The 23,237-nt window shown below is 40.5% G+C and overlaps 1 long non-coding RNA gene across 13 annotated transcripts; it reads left to right on the forward strand.

Moving 5' to 3' along the window:
• The first annotated feature begins 7,154 nt into the window (after positions 1–7,154).
• Positions 7,155–21,880, forward strand: LOC112659736 (uncharacterized). 13 transcript variants are annotated; one of them, XR_003136473.3, is made up of 7 exons: positions 7,823–10,684; positions 11,468–11,566; positions 15,366–15,515; positions 18,738–18,887; positions 19,152–19,736; positions 20,444–20,566; positions 21,077–21,878. It is a non-coding gene; the product is annotated as an uncharacterized LOC112659736 (long non-coding RNA). The 13 variants fall into 13 exon arrangements; XR_003136479.3 differs by having other exon boundaries at positions 7,825–10,684; positions 19,152–19,284; positions 21,077–21,880; XR_007413881.1 differs by lacking the exon at positions 21,077–21,878 and adding an exon at positions 14,228–14,446 and having other exon boundaries at positions 7,820–10,684; positions 19,152–20,802.
• Positions 21,881–23,237: the final 1,357 nt, after the last annotated feature.

The following is a 23,237-nucleotide window of genomic DNA, read 5'->3' on the forward strand; positions in this document are numbered from 1 at the left end:
AACCACAGCCCAAGAGCCATGCCATATTTTTTATCTGCTTCTACCCATAGGTGGGTGCATATGGTGGACAAGATTGTATAACAATATAACCTGGGAACACTAGTAACTAATGATCTTCAATCACAATGCTGAGCTACCACTTGTGACAGTCAGCAGTCGACTTTGCACCTGACTTCATTGAGAAAATGCAAGACATTGAACAAGCATACCCTTGACTGACAACCCTTGCCACCTACAAACCTACAAATGCACCTTATCTGTATGGCCTCATCTCTTTTCATGCTATCTCAGTAAAAAAGGTGTTCTTTCTCCTAAAAAAAATGGTTACTTCTCCACTGTAGTTTTTATCATATTGCATTACCCTCTCTTTCTCTTAACTCGCCTGCTTCTAGCTCATTCTTCTTTAGCAAATAGTTGCTAAACACTTGGCTCTTGCTTTGCCTATGTTCCCATCACCTCTCCTGGGGAAAAAAATCACTGCTTTCCTTGAGAAATGCTTCCTGCCCCCTATCTAACTAGATAGCTCAGCAACCCCCACGTTCTCACACAACTCTCTATTCCAGTTATAGCTGATTCTCAAGGAAAAGTTCCTAGCTCAGCACTGGGAATAAGTTCACAGTAAGATCCCGAAGACCTGGATGTGCACTCACAGGTGTCATGTCTTCGGAAAAGTAGTAACACTCTTCATGGGGTGAATTCATTTGTTGTTCTAAACAGGGGAGAGAAGAAAACCAAAAGCAGAGTGCATTGGAGAATCAGGATAAGCAAACAAGACTAAATGAGGAGAGTTGGTGAAGCCCAAATTTGGGGAAGAGGGTAGGCAGAGGGAAGAGAAGCGAGTGGAGTGGGAGGGAGGTAAAGGCTCTTTTAAGCATGAAAGCAGAAACCCATTCCTTTATCTGAAGGTGTTTGTGTTGCTGTCCTTTCACCACCAACCATCCCATCTTCCCACATATCTTCCCAAAACACCTTTCAAGCAGATTTTGTTGTTGATGTTGGGATTTAAAGAGAGGCCTGACTCTCATACCTGTGTTGCTGTGATGCAGCACAGAGATCTCTCACATGGAAGAGAGGATCTGAAGAAAGAGATCTTGAGATTGTAAAATGTGCCCACCTACATCCCATTCCTGCAACTTACAGAAATTATGGAAGAGCTTTGGACTTCCATGGGACTGGGATTCTAGTCAACCTCACCATCTACTTTTTCTAGAAGACAGGAAGACGGTCTTTCTGCGACATTGGGTTATACATTATATGCCTAAGTCCATAAATGGCAATCAACATGCAGTTACAAAACAATGATTCTGGAAATAAGATTTTCCAAACACTAATGGGATTTGGGATTTCTCTTTGTGCAAGCCCTTTAAAAAATTATTATGGGTGAATCATGCACAATTACATAGACTTATTTTACTTTATGTGAAGACAAAAATTAGCCAGTTAGCAGAGTTTACTGAAGACTAATACAAGACATCTAGCTGCCACTGAGCGCTCTCAGATTCCCATTGCCCTCGATGCACAGAAGGAGCAGAATTTCCATAATTCTCAGACAGCACTGTATTATCTGCACAATCCATGCTGACATGAGCAGGTCATGGTTTCAATTACTGCTGTTCCTAAAGTAATTAATATAAATTAATGGTGTTTGACTTTTGTGGATCATTTTGTTTTTATGTAATTGTAATTTTTTAATTGCTGAAATGTTACCATTTTTATTTCAATGTGGGCCCTCTCTAAGCCTTGGTTATCACCAAGTTCTTTTTTCCAGTGGGATATGGGAACAGCTTGGGTAGGTAGACTGCAATGCCTTTTGTCCTGACTATGTTGGCAAAAGTCCAAGAAATTTTAAAACTTCTGAGCTTAGAAACTTTCATTAATGCTTTTGCAAGAAGTTTTTCATTCTATGTTTTAAAGAAACAGATGCTAACATATAGGAAAGTCGTGCTCACTTTCCCTTTGGAAAGATGGGTTCTGATGCATCCTTTTGAGTTTCTCTAGGGTCAGTAGTGATGTATCCATTTTTATTCCCAAATTTAGTAATCTGAATCTCCTCTATTCTTTTCTTGATCAGTCTAGCTAAAAATTTACCATTTTAAAAAAACTTTTCGAAGAACCAACTTCTGATTTTATTGACTTTATTGTTCTTTTTATTCTTTATTTTGTTAATTTCTACTTTAATCTTGATCATTTCCTTCCTTCTGCTTGCTTTAGGTTTAGGTTGCTCTTGAGTCTCTTGAAGTGGAAGCTTAGGCTATTGATGAGATCTTATTTATTTTTTGATATAGGCATTGTTCTACATGGATTAATGTTTCTGTAATTTGTCCTTCATACCTGACCACCTGGACTTGCACAAATGTAAGCAGGCTAAGAAACATTAATGTGAGACTCGTGCTATGGGAATAACCTGGTTGTTTGAAATATATTATCTGGCCTCCAGTTCAGAACTGGCCCTTCTGTTCTAGATGCCAAAAGCTACAAATCTTGTCTCACATTCCCTCCTGCTCCAGTCTGGGCTGGAATGGAATGGAATCTGGGAGGGGAGGCAGACACACATAGCCCAGACTCCTCAAAAATATAAAAACATGATAATGTAGAAATGTAGTTTGATCCAAATTGCACGTAGGCAAATACATGTTTAACTTCCTGTAATTTACTATGCAAATATGGCCTTTATGGGGATGGGCAGTTGGAAATCTTACCTGAGGGGAGGATGCTCCATCCAGGCCTCTCAATTAGGACTCCAGTCTGGCTATTTTATATATAAGTATAAAAAGATTACCCTATGTTGTTCCCTTTTTTCTATCATGGTTATATATATATATATATATATATATATACACCTATATAAGCTAGAAAGCCAATAATACATTGTCATAATCATTACTTTAAATAATTTTATGTCTCTTTAAAAAGTTGAAAGTTTCTATTTACAGAGTTTGCTATATCATTTTTCTTATTTATCATATGTAGTTCTGTTCATTTGTTCTCATGAATTTCAGTTACCATCTGGCATTGCTATCTTACTCCAATACAGCTTTACTCCCACCTATGTCTTTTGAGCTGTTATTTTCAAATATATTGTATTTCCATAAGTTAAAATCTCAAGAATACATACATTCCCCAACCAAAATGGTATGTTTGTTACAATTGATAAAATATATCAACACATCATTATTACTTGAAGTACATGGTTTACATTAGAGTTAACTCTTGGTATTGTACACTCTATAGGTTTGCATAAATATATAACAACATATATCCATGCTTGTGGTATCAAAACCACAGAGTATTTTTCACTGCCCTAGAAATTATTTGTGCTCCACTTACTCATCCTCTCCTGCCCCCTGCCTCATCCCTGGCAACCACTGATCTTTTTGCTGTCTCCATAGTTTGGCCTTTTGCAAACTGTCATATAGTTGGAATTAGTACATAGCCTTTGCAGATCACCTTCTTTCATTTAGTAATATGCAATTAAGTTCTTCCATATCTTTTCACATGAACTTTTCAAACTCATTTCTTTTTAGTGTTGAGTAATATTCCATTGTCTGGATATACCAACATTTATTTATCTATTAACCTACTGAACGATATCTCTGGTGGTTTCCAAATTTTGGCAATTATTAATAAAGCTGCTATAAACATCTATATGCAGGTGTCTGTGTGGACATGTTTTTAGCTCCTTTGGGTAAGTGTCAAGGAGCACGGTTGCAGAATCGTATGGTATGTGTCATTTTATAAGAAACTTCCAACTGCTTTCCAAGGTGGCTTTACCATTCTGCATTTCTATCAGTAAGGTGGGAGAGCTCCTATTGCTCCACATCCTCACCAGCATTTGGGTTGTTTGTGTTCTGGATTTTGGCCACTCTAATAGGTATGTAGTGGTTTCACCTTGTTGTTTTAATTTGCAATTCCCTGATGACATGGTGTGGAGCATCTTTTCATATGCTTATTTGCCACCTATTTATATATCTTCCATCCTGAGGTGTCATTGGGTCTTTGACCCATTTTTAAATTGGATTGTTTTCTTGCTGTTGAGTTTTAAGAGTTCTTTGTATATTTTAGATAATAGTCTTTTATTGGTTGTGTTTTTGCAATTATTTTCTCCCAATCTATTTTCTCATTGGCATTGTCTTTTATAGAACATAAGTTTTTAATTTTAATTAAGTTCAATTTTTTTATTATTTCTTTCAAGGATGGTTATTTTCTGTAACGTATCTAAAGAGTTATTACCATACCTGAGGTAATCTGAATTTTATATTGGATCTATTATCCATATATTCTTCTATATTATTTAATAGAATATATTATATTCTTCTATTTGATCTATTATCCATATTTTATATATTTATCTATTATTTATATTTTCTTCTAGGAGTTTTGTAGTTTTGTACTTTAACATTTAGGTCTCTGACCCATTTGAGTTAATGTTTGTGAAGGGTATTTGGTCTGTGTCTAAATTCTTTTGTTTTTTCTGGGGTGCCTAGGTGGTACAGTTGGTTAAGCCTCTGATTGTTGGTTTTGGCTCAAGTCATGATCTCGTTGTTGTGAGATTGAGTCCTATGATGGGGTCCATGCTCAGCACCAAGTCTGCTTGAGATTCCCTCTCCCTCTACCCCTCCCACTCATGCTCATGCCTTCTCTCTAAAATAAATAGATAAATCTTTTAAAAAATAAAATAATTTTGTTTTGCATATGGATGTCCAGTCTTTCCAGCACCATTGGTCAAAAGGACTCTCTTTGCTTAATTGCATTAACATCCCCAGAAGAAGATATAGAATATAAAGTTAATTAATTCGGATGGTATGCACAGAAATCTCAGTTCTACTTGAACTTTACAAATGATTTAAGGGAAAGTCTTTTTGTCTTGAAGTATCTCGATTGAGCTCCCAAGGGAATTATTTCTCCATAAGTAAAGAGTGTATGTGTCAGAGTCAGAGCTTACTGTACTGTTTTCCAGTTGTGCAGCCTTGAGCATGTTGATTAATTTTATTGAATCTCCGTTTTCTCATCTTTAAATGGGTTAGTATTTTTCTTATAGGATTGCTGTGAAGATTAAATAAGATGCTTTTTGTAAAGTGTTTTTCACATCAGTGAATAGTCAGCAAATGAAAGCTATTGCTTTACTTATATTAGAAGAATGCTCCTTCAGGAAAGAAATATCACAAAGGAAGTTAAATATTGTCTTAGTCCCCTGGAAACTTTGAAAATTAAGAATTCCAGAGGAATCTAACACTACATTTGAGCCTAAATCTATGGGAACCACAAAGTTTCTGGAGAACTCTGGCTGGGGAATCATATTCTTTTGGAATACATGAGATACTGTGTGGAAATTAAGGGTGGCTTAGGTGTACAAAATATTTTGGTGGTACTCTCTGTACAAAATGAAAAGTGAAGAGGAATATGATGAAAAGCAAGAGGCTGGTGTTATTGAAGTTTACTTCTGGTGTACATATCATTCTCCAATATTTTGCCTCCAACTTCCCTACCTCAGCCCTCCCGTCTGGGACTGCTTTGTCACTCTGGCACTGCTACACTACAGTCTCCTATAAAGAAGAGGCAACTGTAACTGGAGTGGAAAACTTCCACTTTTGGGGTGCTGGGGTACTCATTCAGTTAAGTTTCTATTGATTTTTGGCTCAGGTCATGATCTCGGGGTCTTGAGATTGAGCTCTGCAGCGGGCTCCACAAAGAGCATACAGCCTGCTTAAGATTCTCTCTCTCTCCATCTCCCCACCCTACTTATGTGCGCTGTCTCTCTCTAAAAAAGAAAAGAAAAAGAAATCCTCCACTTTCTCCTTTTAATTAGGTGAAGGATATGGATCAACCCTGAAATTTATCCATACATTGAGGGGTTGGAATCTATATAGGAGTCACTGTTTTTAAGGAAATTAATGCATCTCAATTAATTAATCAATCAAGATGTTAATGGGGTAGGGATCTCTGGGTGGCGCAGTGGTTTGGCGCCTGCCTTTGGCCCAGGGCGTGATCCTGGAGACCCGGGATCGAATCCCACGTTGGGCTCCTGGTGCATGGAGCCTGCTTCTCCCTCTGCCTGTGTCTCTGCCTCTCTCTCTCTCTCTCTCTGTGTGTGACTATCATAAATAAATAAATAAATAAATAAATAAATAAATAAATAAAGAAGTTAATGGGGCAAGATAGTTCTGGGTACTGGAGATAAACTAGTGAACAAGATGAATAAAGAGTTCATGAGGTTTTTATGAATTCATGTTATAAAATCATTAAAGCTGTTAGAAATAGGTTTTTTTTTAAATTTCTTATTATTGTGAAAAATGTTAAACATCCAAAAACAGGGAGAGACCGAAATATTCCTATTATTTGGTTCAACAATTATTAACACATGGCTAAACTTGTTTAATTTGTAACATCTGTACTTAAAGACCTGTGGAAAGGTGCAGTAAAGACACTTTGATTTTGCTTTATATGACTTATTTCTCTGGTTTGGGATTTTAAAAATCAGAAAACAGCTCTTAATTCTTCCATCTTTGGCATCACGAAAATAGCTTTTCATTTTTCTCAGTAGGCCAGCCTCTCATGAGAAGCCCAGGCGTATCCAAGGCTTAGTCATCTAATTCTGCATGGAGAGCCACTAGAAAATTGAATTGGCCTTATTCTGTGCTGCCTTGCACCTACTAAATGATAAATTGGGGGAATGAAATTAAACTTGATAACTCAACAACTTGGTATGATCCTGGCCTTCGGGCATAATTCTTGCCATACAGTTAATTCTAGACATGGGAACTTAGTCTTAAAAACTCCTCATAAATAAATACATAGTCATGCCCTCCACCAACCACATTGAGCATGACCGTGGTACAAATATGAAGGATTTCACTCCCTATGGGCCTTGACTCTGCTTTCTTCTCTAGAAATTCAGCATTTTACCATTTCACTAGTTTTCAGTCCCTCCCCTGAACACAAGCCTCTCATCTTAATGGATGCAGTGGCTTAGGTCTGGACATGTCATACTTCATTTAGGACAGACACCCTTTTACCACCATGTCTCTCTGCGCCTCCGAGGAGAAGGTTATCTCATCTTTATAACTCCCAGGCTCACACTTCTTTTAAGGGTTAAACTACGTATTAGATGAAACAGGTTGGAGAGGAAAAAGTTATGCAAAAAATGGCACTTTGATGTCAGCTTTTTAAAGGGAGGAAAAAAAGGTAAGTGAAAAACCTAATGGAAAATACACAAGAACACTAGAATGATTTGTCCAAGGATGGTAAGATTTGGGATATTATTCCTAAGTACTTCTTTACTAAGTCATATAATTTTACACATTTTCTAAAATTAACATACATTATTTCAGCAGTGAGAAAAAAATAAGGTAAAATACAGAGAATCTCTCCAACTTATAGTATTAAAATTTGTAAATAAGATTAAAATGGCATTAAACCATTTTCTAAGACTTATTGGCCAGAGGCCTGTTCAAAAATCTAGTATAATAGACATTTCACTGTGAAATCATATGGTTCTAAAACACTGGACATAGACATTTTGTGAATACGACTCTACATGTGTTTTTTTCTTCTTCTGATTTTAGAGATAATACATGTCCACTTCAGATAATTTGGAAAATAAAGAATACACTAGAATAGAATAAACATGACCCTTAGTGGATATATTGTGGCAACCACAGCTATGTGCCTCTCCAACTGTGCAAGAAGCGTCCACACCCTCAGGATTCTTGGCCCCCATCCACCTGAGGCTACGCCCCCAGGTCCCTCCCAGCCAATGGCTGAGCTAATAGAAGGGTGGAGCACGAGGCGGGGGTGGGGGGGGAGGGGGAGGGGCTAGTGCCTGGTGCAAGACTCCCCTAACTGACAAGAATATTCATTAACGGTTTTGCCCCAGGGCTTTGTTAACTCTTCTGCCTTTTATCATAATACAGTCTAAAGTGATCTGGGCTTTCTGGAGATCTCACAGAACATCACACTGATTCATGACATCGATGACATGCTGAATGGACAGGTTAAGCAAGAGGCAACTAATAGTCTGGAGGCCTTGGTAAGACAACTGTGCTCCATTGGGCAGGAGACAAGCCCCAGGAGACTCAGCAACCTACTACCTAAGGAAATTTTTGAGAGGTCCTGTACTCCGGTGTTTACCAAGACATCCTGTCCAAGGTAAAAGACAAATTTCTGAATCTTGCATTCCCTACTTCAAAGATGGAAACATAATGTTTGGTGAGCCATTTTGGGTTCTGAAGGCAACATGTTACACATCTAGGAATACTTCTCTGGGTCATATACTGAGTGATATGGAAAGCCTGTCAATCACGACTGGTGCCCGGACCAAGAGTGAGCTCAGCAGGAAATCTAAGCTGCAGTGCCAGCAGCTTTTCTGCTTGGGCCATATGATTCAGGAGATCCTATGGTGTTGATGATGTCAGAAATGGAAAAAGCTGCACTGTGGCAAGCCCCAGTAAGGGAATCACAGCACAAGCCGTTGGAGTTCTGGAGCAAGGTCATGCCATCTGCAGTGGAGAATTATTTGCCCTATTAGAGCTGGAATGCTTGACCATGGGACACCGAGTGACTATGCATCCACATTTGCCCATTATGAATTGGTTTTTGTGAGACCCACCAAGCCATAAAGTAAAATAGGCTCAGAAGAAGTCCACAGTAAGATGGAAATGGAATGTCTGGTATTGAGGCTAAGCAAGACCAAAAGGTGTTAAGTAAGCTGCATGAACGGGTAGCCTTGATACCCTTGTTCTCACCCTGGTTACACTAGTGACCCTCCTTCATCTTGCACATATGACCATCTGTGTGAGAATCTAATACAACCAGAGGAAGAACCAAGACTTTGAGATGAGCTGTCATGGTCTGTGAATGCAAGCTGAAAATGGGAAGCAGCTTCAGTACAGCCACATTCAGGGTTGACCTTGAGAGACACTGGAGACAGGAGCCTTCCCAATGTGCAAAGCTGGGAGCAGTGCATCCTGTCATTGACTGTGGAAGAAAAAGTAACTCAAAGTGAAGTATATGGATTCCTAGGTAGGTGCCAATGGACTCTCTTCTAGTCACCTGGAAGGAAAAAACAAAACAAAACAAAACTGGAGGATAAGAGTGAAGGAGGTCTGGTTGGAGTGAATATTGTGAAGATTTGTAGATCATATACTAATGTCCATCAGAAACCACCCATGGAGGAGATACTCAACAACCAACCAGACACAAGGACTTGGCCAATTGATATTAACCAACCTTCATCATTGATCCTCCCAGAATTGGCACATTGAAGAGGCCTAGACAAGGGTAGAGACAGAAGCTGTGCATGACCTCAACAGCATGCATGCCCATTACCAAGGCTGATGTAGCTGCTGCCACTTCTGAAGTTCCAATCTGCCAGCAAAAGAGACCAAACTGAGTTCCCTAAACGGCACTATTCTTTGAAGAGGCCAACCTATCATTGTATGGCAAGTAAACTATGCTGGGCTCCTTCCATGCTGGAAGAGCCAGTGGTTCATCTTCAGAGGGAAAGATAATTATTTGGGGTATGGGTTTGTTTTTCTTGCTCACAGAGCCTCAGCCAACACTACTATCTAGGGACTTGCAGAATGCCTGATTCACAGGCATAAAATCTTACACATCATGGCAGCCAACCAGGGGACCCATTCCACAGCAAAGGAGGTGTGGTGGGCCCACGATCATGGGATCTGCTCATTATATCGTATACAGCACCACCCAAAAGAAGTGGTCTTCCACTGGTGCCTTCCAAAGGGGCAAATGAAGTGCCATCTTGCTGTCAATACCCTGCAAAATGGGGTGCCTTCCTTTGGGATGCACTATGGACACTAAATCAGAAAACTTTATATAGTGTTGTGTCTTCTATAGGAAACATAGAAGCATCTGAGACCCAAAGAGTGGAAGCAAAAGAGGCCTCACTTATTACCACTCAGTGACCACTGAGGGATGAGGTGCTTCTTGGACAACTCTGGGATCACAGAGGTTAGAGATCCTGGTATCCAATGGGGCACGCTCTTATCAGGGGACACAGCAAAGGTTCCATTGAACTAAATGTTACGACTATTTCCAGGGAACTTTGGATTCCCTATAACCATGTTCCAGCATGTAAGAAGAGTCACCAATGTGACAGGGATAATTGACCCTGACCAGCAGAAGCATGAGGTAGGACAGCCCATCTCATGCTCATAAAGAAGAGCAGGACAGAATAATGTGCAACCCAGGTAACCAATTCAGGTACTTCTTGACAGATCTTGCTCAGTGGAAATAGTGAACAGACATGTGTGGCAACCCCAACCTGACTTGGGTACAATTACCAAGGGCTCAGACCCAGTAGGAATGAGAGTTTGGGTCACAGCACCAAGTATGTCATCAAGACTTTCCCTCAGGAAGAGAGATCCACAGTTCCACATATACAGGGAGCAAAGGATCTGAGCAGCACAAAGGGGTGGATTGGGACATTCATCCTCAGAGCCTCCTTCTCGAAAACCTGCTGCAACTGTCCAAGCTGGGTCAATGCTCTCCCCAGGCTGCACTGGCCAGTGACTGGGTATGGTTGTACTAGAGACGGTCCATTTCTGCCTGATGCAGGACTCATCTAATGGGCAACCTTCTAGTCTAGAGTTGACTGACTTTCTCAGCACTGTGCCAAGATCTGAGATTCTTCCACTCCATCTTTCTTCCATGTCTCCTTAAACAGGTGTTGGGCCTGCCTCTCACAGCCTGGAGTCTCTCCCTGCATACTCTACCCCCCTCTCCCTTTTATCCATCACAGGCACTTCCCCCCAACAAATCTCTTGAAATTCTAATTCCATTTGGCATTTGCTTCCCAGAGGACTTGAATTGATACATGGGTGTATATGAATAAACACAATCAATACTGTGAAGTATTTGCTTTGAGTCATAAAGTATTATTTATTTGAGGCCACATTGTATCTCCTGAATTAATGCCTATATATGAGACACGCCCAATTCTACAAGCTGTTCAGGTTAGGGTGCATAAACACCACTGGTACTATCGGCCTAGCAATCAGTCTCATATTTGCCTTAGCTCTTTTGCCAGCACCACGTAGATTTTTTTTTTATACTTCTAACATTTGGGTCTCTATGATCACAATATTTGAGTTATTGAGCCAGAGTCTACATTCAAAGATGATTTTTCATTAAATAATACAGAACTGGGAATAGCAAGCCACTGTAGTCATGCATGTGTGATATTTTACACTCATTCCTGATTCATGATGTGAAGAAGACAGGATTCTACTTTCACCTTTTAAAGTTTTTCAAGTTGTTAAACTGGGATGTAAGACTACAGTGCCACCCAGGAGTAGAGGTGGAATCTGAAGAGCAAGAAGTGGGCAAGAATTAAAGATTCAGGGGAGGGATACAAGTAAAGAATTGAGGATGAGGATATCTATTATGCACATTATTTGGTAATTTAAATTTAAACCAAATGTTTAATGTTGATTTTTTTTTTTTTTAGTTCCAAAGCTGCTTACACAGAGTTGAGATGACACAGAGTTTATGTGAGACATACTTGACCACATCATCAATGGGCCAAGGGTTTCCATGAATATGTAAGGTTTGTATTAATAATACACTGGTAGGATTACTGATAGGTTTTACTTTTGTTCATCATTTTGTTATTTTCCCCCCATTACTGCAATAAGGCCATGTTAATTATAATCTTGGCCCTCTCTTAATTCTTTGTAATCTCCAGGTTCTTTTCTCAGTGGGAGTAGATATAGGTGACCAACGGGGCTCCCTTATCAGAACAGGGTTGATTAAGGTAAGAAATGTTTGAGAATCGCCATCCAAGAGATTTGCTGTTATGCCTCTCTAAGTATTTTTATCACTGTCTTTTAGGCAGAGTGGTACCGAAGAGGATTAGGTTGTGCTCACTGGTATTTTGGGAAGCTCCATTAGGATGCCAGCTTTCCCTCAAAGCCCTGCCCTCTTTGTGATTGGAGTCCTGTGTGATAGCCCTTGGTCACTTGGTGCTGGAGGGACCTGTGAATCATTGTTCTACAAAGCTCCCTTTTATATCCAGCTTCTAATATGAGAATGCCCTTCTGCAGTGACCCTTGTTAGAATCATCAGGAAACTGGAAATTCTCATCAGTCTTATTTTGCTGCTAGGGCTGAGACTTCTAATTGCCCAAACATTGGATTTTGACATCTGATGATCTGACATGTCCCCATCCACTCTTCAGCTCAATCTTCTTCATGCAGACACCTGGATCTCAGGAATAAGCCCCCATCCTGAACACTGTTCCTGTGTAGAAGTCATAGACCATCATTTCTTCCATCTTTGCCTACAAGCTTTTGGCTCAAAGACCTCTGGTGTCCACTTATCAAGGGTCTGGTCTTAGCCTTGCTCTTTCTTTGAATTTTTCATGCTCACAGTCATTTCCCCAGGGCACAGCTCCTACCAAGTTGTCTAGATTACAATGAGAATGGGTAGCTGCCATAAGTATTGAGAACCCTATTTCTATAAACTTCACTTCCCTCCTCCAATCTCTGAGGACAGAGGTACTGACTTCCTCTCTCAGGCATTCAAGACACTGCTTCTAGGAGCAAACACAACCCAGTTAGATTATATGATTACTAAGAAGTGAAAACACAACTTGAAGAACAAATTGCATTTACAATGTAATCTGAGCGAGGTAAAGAAAAGGAACAGACAGAGAAAATTCCAGAAGGAAACATATCAAAATATGAACAAATGTTCCGCTTGGGTGGTAGAACTGTAGGTAATATTTTTACCACCTCTTAGCAGCATTATGTACTTTCCAATTTTCTACCACAGCCACATATCCTTGATAATCAAGAAATAAAAAGAGCATAAAATGCTAGGGAACAACACAAAATGTAGTGATGCAAATCACTGTGAATCAGGCAAAGTTGTAGTGGCAGAAGGATGTGTACAGTTCCTAGAATTTGTTTGCAGCCAGATGTGGTCATGTCACTCCATTGTGGTTAATGGAATATAAAAAGAGGTGTGTACCTTCCCCAGTGGTCATCATTCAAGGGGTATGGCATGCCACTTCTTCTCCCTAGCTCCTGATAGCTGTCAGGTGGGAGTAAGAAACAGTGAGGCTCAGAGCTAGGGGTGGGAGTCCAGGGTGGGTGAATATCAGAGAAGAGGGTGGAGCTCAGGGATGGGAGCAAGAACAAGGTACAACTCATGAATGAGGTGAGCCCCAGAGAACAGGTGGTGCTCAGGGTAGAGAGGCTGAGACAGAAGCTGGAAATGGTGAAGAGAGGTGTGGAAACATCTTTTCATACACTCTTTTACACATTCGCTGAGATTTGTTTTACACACAGCTTAGTCATTAGAAAACAAGCAAAGAACAGAAAAGAAACTCTGTGTTTCAGGCCCACATTTTTTTTTTTTTGTATATTTTTAAATTGGAGTTCGATTTGCCAACATATAGCATAACACCCAGTCCTCATCCTGTCAAGTGCCCCCCTCAGTGCCCGTCACCCAGTCACCCCCACCCCCCGCCCTCCTCCCCTTCCACTACCCTTTGTTCGTTTCCCAGAGTTAGGAGTCTCTCATGTTTTGTCACCTTCTCTGATATTTCCCACTCATTTTCTCTCCTCTTTTTTTCCCCTTTCACTATTTTTTATATTCCTCAAATGAACGAGACCATATAATGTTTGTCCTTCTCTGACTGACTTACTTGACTCAGCATAATACCCTCCAGTTTTATCCACGTCGAAGCAAATAGTGGGTATTTGTCGTTTCTGATGGCTGAGTAATATTCCATTGTATACATAGACCACATCTTGTTTATCCATTCATCTTTCGATGGACACCGAGGCTCCTTCCACAGTTTGGCTATTGTGGACATTGCTGCTAGAAACATTGGGATGCAGGTGTCCTGCTGTTTCACTGCATCTGTACCTTTGGGGTAAATCCCCAGCAGTGCAATTGCTGGGTCATAGGATAACTCTATTTTTAACTCTTTGAAGAACCTCCACACAGTTTTCCAGAGTGGCTGCACCAGTTCACATTCCCACCAACAGTGCAGGAGGGTTCCCCTTTCTCCACATCCTCTCCAACATCTGTTGTTTCTTCTCTTGTTAACTTTCCCCATTCTCACCTGTGTGAGGTGTTATCTCATTGTGGTTTCGATTTGTATTTCCCTGATGGCCAGTGATGCGGAGCATTTTCTCATGTGCTTGTTGGCCATTGTCTATGTCTTCCTCTGTGAAATTTCTGTTCATGTCTTTTTCAGGCCCACATTTTGATAAAGCTGTCCTGGTAGTGATATCAAAATGTTATGTTCCATTCCAATTTCAATGCATTAAAACAAAATTCTTATCAGAGGACCATTGGTTGTTCAAGAGCACATCTCAGGAATCCTTTCTAGTAAGATGAGAGTGCAGCCTGGCCTGGCACAACACCAAATCCCCAGTAGGAGGTCAGGATTGGAAAAAAGGACAGTTGAACTCTCGTAAGTTGAACCATTGTAAGTTGAGGACCATCTATGTAGGTGTTGAGTCCTTAGAGTCTTTTTAAGTTCTTAAAATAAGTGTATGAACTAAATATTATTACCACTATTTTATAGATGAAGAATGTGAAATATAGAGAATAAGGAACCTCAGTACTACTGAGGTAGTACTGGTAGACATGAAAATCAAAGCCAAATCCGGCTGTCTCCAGAGCCTGGACCATTAACCTCTACAGCTATGGGACCTCTTACCTGGAACTCTTTGAGACAGCATGCCACTATGACAATAATAATCCTTATTCTTTACAAATTGTCTCATTGTTCACAATATGCTTTCAAATCCATTGTTTTAATTGTATCATTCTTTATATGTGGGCTAGCAGGTCAGATGTAATCATGTCCCCACTTTCCAGATGAGTTAACAAAAGACCAGAGGTCATCTGACTTTCCCAGAATTATTAACAAGAACTGCAAAGTTAAGGAAGTCCGCAAGACCACTTCCATGGCAATTGCAAGTTCAGGGGTCTTGGGTTTGATAATTCCCCAAAAGGACTCATAAAATTCACTGGATGCTGTTATATTTGTGGTTATGGTTTGTTCCAACCAAAGGATACAGACTAGAACTAGCTAAGACAAGAGGCGGATGGCGCAGAGTCCAGGAGAGGTCCACAGGTGGAGTTTCCGGTTGTCCTCTCCCAGGGAGTTGTGAATAGTGCTGATTTGTTCAGGCAACAAAGGTGCACAGCGTATTGCCAACAAAGGCAGAGCCTGGATGTCCAGAGTTTTTATTGGGACTTGGTCACATAGATACCGCTGAGTGCGAGTGGCTGACCTTTTAAGTTTTATCTTGAGATCTGAATGCCTTTGATCTAAAGAGGAAAAAAGTAGAAATCTGCTACAGCCTCAACTGATTTTCATGTAGGTTTGGAGCCGCCTGATGGAAAACATAACTGGTTTCATCACTTATAGTCAAGACCAGAAGAGAGAGAAAAGATGAAGTTAGGAATGGAGTCGGTGAAGGCCCCAGGCAGCAGCACTCCTGGAATCTGACAGCAGGCACTCAGCCCAGCCAGTAAGTAGCAAGTGGCAGGGGGCTACTTGCTTTGTCTTTTCAATCTTTTGTTTCTCTTGTCAGTGCCTTCTGAGAGAGGTCTCTCTGCAGGAGTGACTGCAGTTGCAAATAAAGAAAATAGATGAGAGAAAGGAATTTATTTTCTTCCATTCCATAAATGAGGACAAAATGGAATGATCGCGGCCATAGATGAACTTCATCTGTTTCAATCGTTGCACTTGGGATTCTGTAAACACAATGAATCCAGGGTCAAGCAGCTTGTGGCTTTTTGGAATCTGTTGAATGGATCCTTATCAGCAGCCTAGGAACAGAATCAGAATGGTGACAAGTGTGAATAACCGGACGTAGTTGGATTGAGGGAGAAGTGAACTTTGCTGTTCTCTAGGACAATCAGGAAAATGTCTGGAATTCATAAATAACAGTGGGGGTGGAGCACACACAGGCACAAAGCTGTTTTCCCTCTGCTTGGTTTTAGCAGAGTCTGCAGAATTTGTTTGAGTTATTTGAAAAAATTCTTATGGTACTTATGATATAGTCAGGTAGAGTTTTCATAGCTCTGATTGCTTTCCAGATGCTAATGACTGCTTGATGCGATGTGCACACAGGCAATTTTAAATGGGTTTTCCTTTCACACGGTCTCTGGGGGTGCTTAGAAGTGAGTACAGTGTCCAGAAGTATGCTGCCAGGAGGCACTAAATCTCCAGCCTCTTTTCTGCTCTGGAGGCACTGAGATTAATCCCCAGGCCCATTTACATCCCTGACGCCAGCCAGACCCTGAGAGAGGTTCTAGTCTTTAGTGGCATGACCACGGGTTCTCAGCTGAAGGCTGAAGAAGACACAAGAAGCCTTTGTCATCCCAAGGACCTCTGCCTCTTTTACCCTTTGCATGCCTCAAGGGCTCTGCCCACAATTTGTTCAGTCTCTTAACAGCCTCAGAAACAGCCAGCAGAGAAAACTGGCAGAGCTTCAGCCACGTGTGGAGAAACTCAGCCAAGTACACAGCCTGGAGAGTACTAAGCATGTCTGTGTACATTCTAGAGCTCACCCACCTGGCCCCTGAGAACCCCTCTCCCTGAGGTTCCACACTCAGTGTCAGCCTTCATCACGGCAGAGAGGAGGTTGAACCCTGAAAACACAGCCTTCTGATCCCAGTTGTATGTATTGTCTGGGATAATGAGAAGTGGGGACATGGGCTGGTGTTTTAAATGCCATCACCGTGACAACCACTGTGACCTGGAGGCGTGGTTCTCAATCCTGGAAGCACCACTACCATCACCAGCTTAAACACCAAACAAAAAACTGCCAAGATCTCACTCCCAAGACTCCGATTTAATTAGTCTGGGGTGGGGTGCTGGCACTGTTAGGTTACTGAACCACATTAAATTGCCACGAGTGATTCTTATCTACAACCAGGGCTGACAGCTTCTGATTTAGACCTAGACCACAATCAGATTTTATGATTGTAGAAGGTAATGCATTGAAGTGACATCAGTCTCTGTTTTCCCATCTGTGCTTGGGGAAATAATGAGATAGACCTATTTGGAAGACCGTATCTGCTGGGGAGCTGTAAGGGGCTTGTACCCACCCTCTGTCCACAGCTCTACAGGTGGGAGTTGACCGATATATTTAAATGCTTCAACATTTTTTTAATGGAAAGTTTTATTATTTAAAAAATATTTCTAAAGATCTTTATTTATAAGAGACACATACTGAGAGGCAGAGACATAGGCAGAGGGAGAAGCAGTCTCCCTGCTGGGAGCCTGATGCAGGACTCAATCTCAAGACCCTGGGATCATGACCTGAGCTGAAGGCTGATGTTCAACCACTGAGCCACCTGGATGCTCTTTTCTTTCTTTCTTTTTTTTTTTTTTAATGTTTTTAATTGAAAGTTTTACTGAGATCATTATGGGTGCCTGCCCATGTAGTTGTAAGAAATGATATAGAGCGATTCCATGAATCCTTTACCTAGTTTTCCTCCAAGATAACATCTGGCAACACTCTAGTGTATAAACTACCATCGGGATGTTGGCATTGATACAATCTGCCACACTTATTCGGATGTTCCCAGTTTTGCTTGTACGGTGTGTGTGTTTAGCTCTATGCAATTTTATCACATGTAAATTCATGTGTCCATGACCACAGTCAATGTGTAAAACACTTCCACCCCTGCAAGGATCCCCATGTGGTCCCCTTTCACAACCACATACACTTGTCCCAGCCCTCCCCATCTCTAACCCCTGGCAACTAGCTAGCTGGTTCTCCATTTCTAAAAGTTTACATTTCAAGATCTTCTATAAATGGAATCATGCATTTTGGGATTGACTCTTCTCACTCAGTGTAATTCCCTGGAGAGTCATCCAAGTTGTCACGTGTGTCAATAGTATTCCATGGTATGTGTGCACTGCAGTACATTGAATTATTCACCCATTGAGGAATCTCTGGACGGTTTCCAGATCTTAGCTCTCATGAATGCAGCTGCTGTGAACATTCTTTTTTTTTAAATTTTTTTGTGAACATAGGTTTTCATTTATTTGGAATAAATACTCAAAAGTGCAATTGCTGGATCATGAGGTTTAATTTTATAAGACATTGCCGAATTATTTTCCAGTGTAGCTGTGCCATATTCCCAGCAGCAAAGGAGTTCAATTTTTCCACATCCTTGTCAGAATTGGTGTTTTCATTATTCTTTATTTTAGCCACTCTGAGAGTTGTAGTTGTCTAAGGACATTGAATTGTAGTTTTAATTTTTATTTTTCCTATATCTAATGACACTGGACACCTTTTCATGTGCTACTTGTCATGTGAATGGCAGTGAAATGTCTGTCACATCTTTTGTGCATTTTCTAATTGGAATGGTTATTGCTTGTACTGTTGAGTTCTGAGAGTTCTTTGTGCATTCTAGATACTAGTCCTTTGTCAAGTTCAAGTGACATTTAGCATGCTACTCATGAAATACATGATTACTTTTTCACTGTGAAAGTAATGCAACAGAATAATATCTAGCAAAAAATAGGAAAGTTCTCCTCATACCCCTCTATCTGATCTTGTTCATGCTTCCCAGGGTAACCATTTTTCACAACCTTAATTCAGATTCTTTTTTAAGTTCCATATGCACAAAATGAACTTGACTGCTATATACTTTTCTGTAACTTGCTTTTCTGACTTAAATTCTTGCCGTGACTGAATATACAGAATTATGTTATTGTTTCTCCAATCATTCAGCTTTTTCACTCTCTTGTAATCCAGAAGAAATAACAACAACACTCCATACCCCCTGAGATCTGCAAGTTTAGAACACTGATTCCACCAGCGTTTGAAATCTTAGGTTGGAACAGAAATTGGAGAGCATTCGAATGAGGACTGCAGAGACAGGTAATGGGAAGAAAGAGCCTTGCATCACCTGTGTTGGGACAAGGGACTCAATTTCCATTAACGGGGCTGTCATGGCTAACTGGGGAATTCCTTGTCTATCAGAACTACTGCTTCTTCCCCAGTAAAACCACAAAATTAGACACAAAGCTTTCTCAGTGCTTTGCCAGCTTTAACATGTAGTCAGTCAGTTCTCCATGGGAGGAAGCAGAGTCTAGGGTCTAGTGCAGAAAATATTAATGCCTATGCTTCTTTTTTTCTACACAGCCACAAGAGAAACCAACTCTAGGATGGCCAAAAAAGGAACCATTTTCTCTTACTGCCTGGGATACATGTACCTCTAAGTGGAAAGAAGAAACCTAGGAAGAAAAATTTTTGTTCTCTGAGCTGCTCTGCTATTGTAGGAAATAGAGAAACATAATAGTCATTATGTTTACTATTTATCTTTCCAAAAGGGGTAAAAAGGTTTTAATCAAAATCATTACCCTCTTAGAGAAGTGGAATAAAGAATATGTGTGTTGGGAGGGAAATCTTTACTTTGTAAAAGCTGCCATCCTCAGCAGCCTAGATTAAATACACACACATCGTTTATGATATATTTATTGACTCAACAAATATTACTAAGTGTTTCTGATATGTCAGGAAGCCCACCTGGCAGTTAGATACAATGGTGACCAAACACAGAAGGTCCTAAAATCTTTAGCTTCAGGAAATGGTCCAAACACTGGACGTTCTTGCTCTTGGGGTTTATTAATGACTTCTGAAAACTTCCACCAAGGGAGAAAATCTTCAGGACAAGGTGGACTCATAAGAAAAAGCAAGGTGTCCACAAAAGAAGGTGCTAGCAAACAGGTCAGATATTTCAAAGCTGTTTTAATGGGCTTAGAGGGTGTTTAGTTACAGAAGAGCATGGAGGTGAGAGGGATAAGCTAGCATAGCAGAGGCAAAAATGCCAAGCACCCTGGAACTAAGAGCTGGACTCTCTGGCACTCATCTCAGTATTGTCCCTTTTTCATCTAACATTTTGTCATTTGGTGAGCTGACCATTGCAGCATCCAGGACAGGCTGATCTGACCTTGACTGATAATATCTGGTTTCAGTGAGGTAATGTGGACGATGGCAAACGTCTGTCATTTGCATAAATCATTTTAAAGATGATTTGAGGCAAGAGTTGCTGATGTCCTAGGAAAAATGTAAAAAGGCTCTCATTTTTCATGTTGTTTGGTTATTAAGCTCAAAAATACTAGACATAGTCTTATATGATGAAAATACATTGTGTTGAGATGGCTTGGTATTTCCTCCTTCCATGTGAAACATGCCACATTCATCTCTCAGGGAAAGTTATTGGGCAAACATCACATCTATTTTTAACTAAAGGCAAACTGCTATGGAACTCAAACCAGATGCTTGGCTGCATACCGTCTGTCTGGGTTGCAATCGCTTAATGTACAACTACTTGTAATACTCAAGTCCTCAGTACTTAACTTGTCCTGTCTGCCTGCCTCTGGCTATTGGCCTGATTTTGCCTCTGTTGGATTTTCTTTTTTTTTTTTTCTTAGATAATTCCCAACCCAAACCCATAAGAAGTAATCATGGGGGAAGAGAGGAAAAAATAAAACCAGATGAAATCGGAGAGGGAGACAAACCATAAGAGATTCATAATCATAGGAAACAAACTGAAGGTTGCTGGAGGGGAGAAGGGTGAGGGGATGGGGTGACTGAGTGACGGGCATTAAGGAGGGCACGTGATGTGATGAGCACTGGGTGTTATCTAACACTGATGAATCATTGACCTCTACCTCTGAAACCAATAATACATGATACGTTAATTATTGAATTTAAATAAAAATTTAAAAATAAAAACTGAAAAAAAAAAAAAGAAGTCAAGAGTTATTCAGTAACCAGCTATTCTGAGAAACTGATAGAGAAAAAGTTGCTCAGGGCAGTGATAGGATTTTTGTGTGGAAGCAGAAGAGCATTTATTTGTTGAAAGGATTTGGGGATTGGGTGGGTGGACAGGGTGGGTGGACACAGCATATCTTGAAGAAGGGGAAGACAAGAGCTTTAAAACATCTGCTTGTTAACTGTTTGAGATACCAGCTCATTTGGAAAATTCTAGATACGGAAAAAGTACTCATATTCATGCCACCACAATTTCCAGAATATGGAATAATTTCATACTTTTAATCTAGGGTGTACCAGTTGTGATTCCTCCGTTGGCTCAGAATAAAAGGTGGGAATGATCATGTATGGTGATTCTGAAGAACTCATTGCAGAAACACGGGGCGCCTGGATGGCTCAGGTGGTTAAGTGATTGCCTTCGACTCAGGTCATGATCCCGGGGTCCTGAGATCAAGCCCTATGTCAGGCTCCCTGCTGAGCAGGGAGTCTGCTTCTCCCTTTTCCCTCTATGCTTTTGCACAGACTCTCTCTGTCAAATAAATAAATAAAATCTTAAAATTCATCGCAAAAACAGAGGAGACTTTTTGTTGCTATTGTTTCCTAGAGAGTAATTCAACAGCATTTATTAAGTATGCAGTTTGTACTTCCCACAACCTCTTCCTCATTTTCATTTGTTGAAAGCGTATCTGTTCTTTAAGACCTAGCTCAAATGCCACACTCTTTTCTGATTCATTTCTTCCTTTCCCATGGCACATAGACGACTTTGTGTTGTATAGGTAATGTCTTTTTTAAATTTTGCCTGCTGCAAAGTAAGTTCTGTAAGACATCATCTGTATCATTCACAACTATAGTCTTAGGACATTGAGTAGTTGCTCAGAAAATAATTGTTTCCCCACTTGCTGGTCTTAGGTTAGTGAGAATACCCATGGATTTCTGAATCGTGAAAGCCCTGCTTAGCCAACCCAGAAAAATTTCCAACTGCAGTGGATATACCCCAGGTGGACTCAGGATGGTCTCCTGGGGTAAAGGAATGTGATGGTTAACTTTATGTGTCCACATGGCTCGGCTATGGTGCCCAGGCATTAGGTCAAATGCCCATCTAGATGTTGCTGGAAGGGCATTTTTTTTATAATTTATTTTTTATTGGTGTTCAATTTGTCAACATACAGAATAACACCCAGTGCTCATCCCGTCAAGTGCCCCCCTCAGTGCCTGTCACCCATTCACCCCCACCCCCCACCCTCCTCCCCTTCCACTACCCCTAGTTCGTTTCCCAAAGTTAGGAGTCTTCATGTTCTGTCTCCCTTTCTGATATTTCCTACCCATTTCTTCTCCCTTCCCTGGAAGGGCATTTTTGAATGTGATTAACATTTACATCAGTAGACTGTGAATAAAGCAGATTACCCTCCATTCCATGATGAAAGTGGGCCTTATCCAATCAGTTGAAGGCCTTAAGAAAAAAAAAAAACAACTAAGAAAGAATTCTGCTTCCACACTGCCTCTCAACTCAAGCCTGCAACATCTACTCTTCCCTGGGTCTCCAGCCTGCTAACCTCCTGCCCTGCAAAATTCAGATCTGTCAGCCCCCTCAACTCTGTGGCCAGAAACTAGGGCAGGATTCCAAATATTACATCTGGCTACATGTTGATGTGTTATTAAAATGAGGAAGTTTTTATTTTTAACTAGAAATCTAACAGTGTAGGAACTCCTCAATAGTTATATGCAAATTGTACCTCAGAAGAGGCTCTTGGAAAAAGTAGGAAAGAAATTTTTCTAGGTCACATAGTATTCATGATCTTATTCAGGCATAAATTAGGTCAGAGAACATACTCTTTTTGAGTGTGTTCATATTTCCTGATGAGACTCTTTCTTAAGAAACTGAGCTCCATGCATTAACTGTCAGTTTTGCCCCAAATGTATTATGCTAACATTTTAAGGAATACGTTCTTGCTCTAGAAAAATGAGCACTTATGAGAATGTGGTGTGGTGAAAAGGCTTGAGCCTTGAAGTTAGAGTCAATCTGAATAGAAATTCCAGCTACCATTTACCTGCCATGTAATCTTGGGCATGATGTCTAACCTCTGTGAATATAGGCGCCTTCATGATGATAGAACTCTCAGTCTCATTTTTTTGACAAAGATATGTAAAATGGCCTCCTCATTTCAACTACACCTGATCCTAACCTAGCTTTCCATGCTTCTTTATGTTTTTCTCCACTACATTGATTACTGACTTACTTGATTGTCTATTTCTTTGACTACATCGAATGTAAAATGGTGCAACCACTTTGGAAACAACTTGGCACTTCCACAAATAGCTAAACATAGAGTTATGTTATGACACAGAAATTCTACTCCTAGGGATATGCCCAAGAGAAGTAAAAAGCTGTGTCCACACAAAAACTTGTATATGAGGGACACATGGGTGGCTCAGTGGTTGAGCCTTTGGCTC

This window comes from Canis lupus, chromosome 11 (assembly GCF_003254725.2).
Source record: "Canis lupus dingo isolate Sandy chromosome 11, ASM325472v2, whole genome shotgun sequence".
Lineage (NCBI taxonomy): Eukaryota > Metazoa > Chordata > Mammalia > Carnivora > Canidae > Canis > Canis lupus.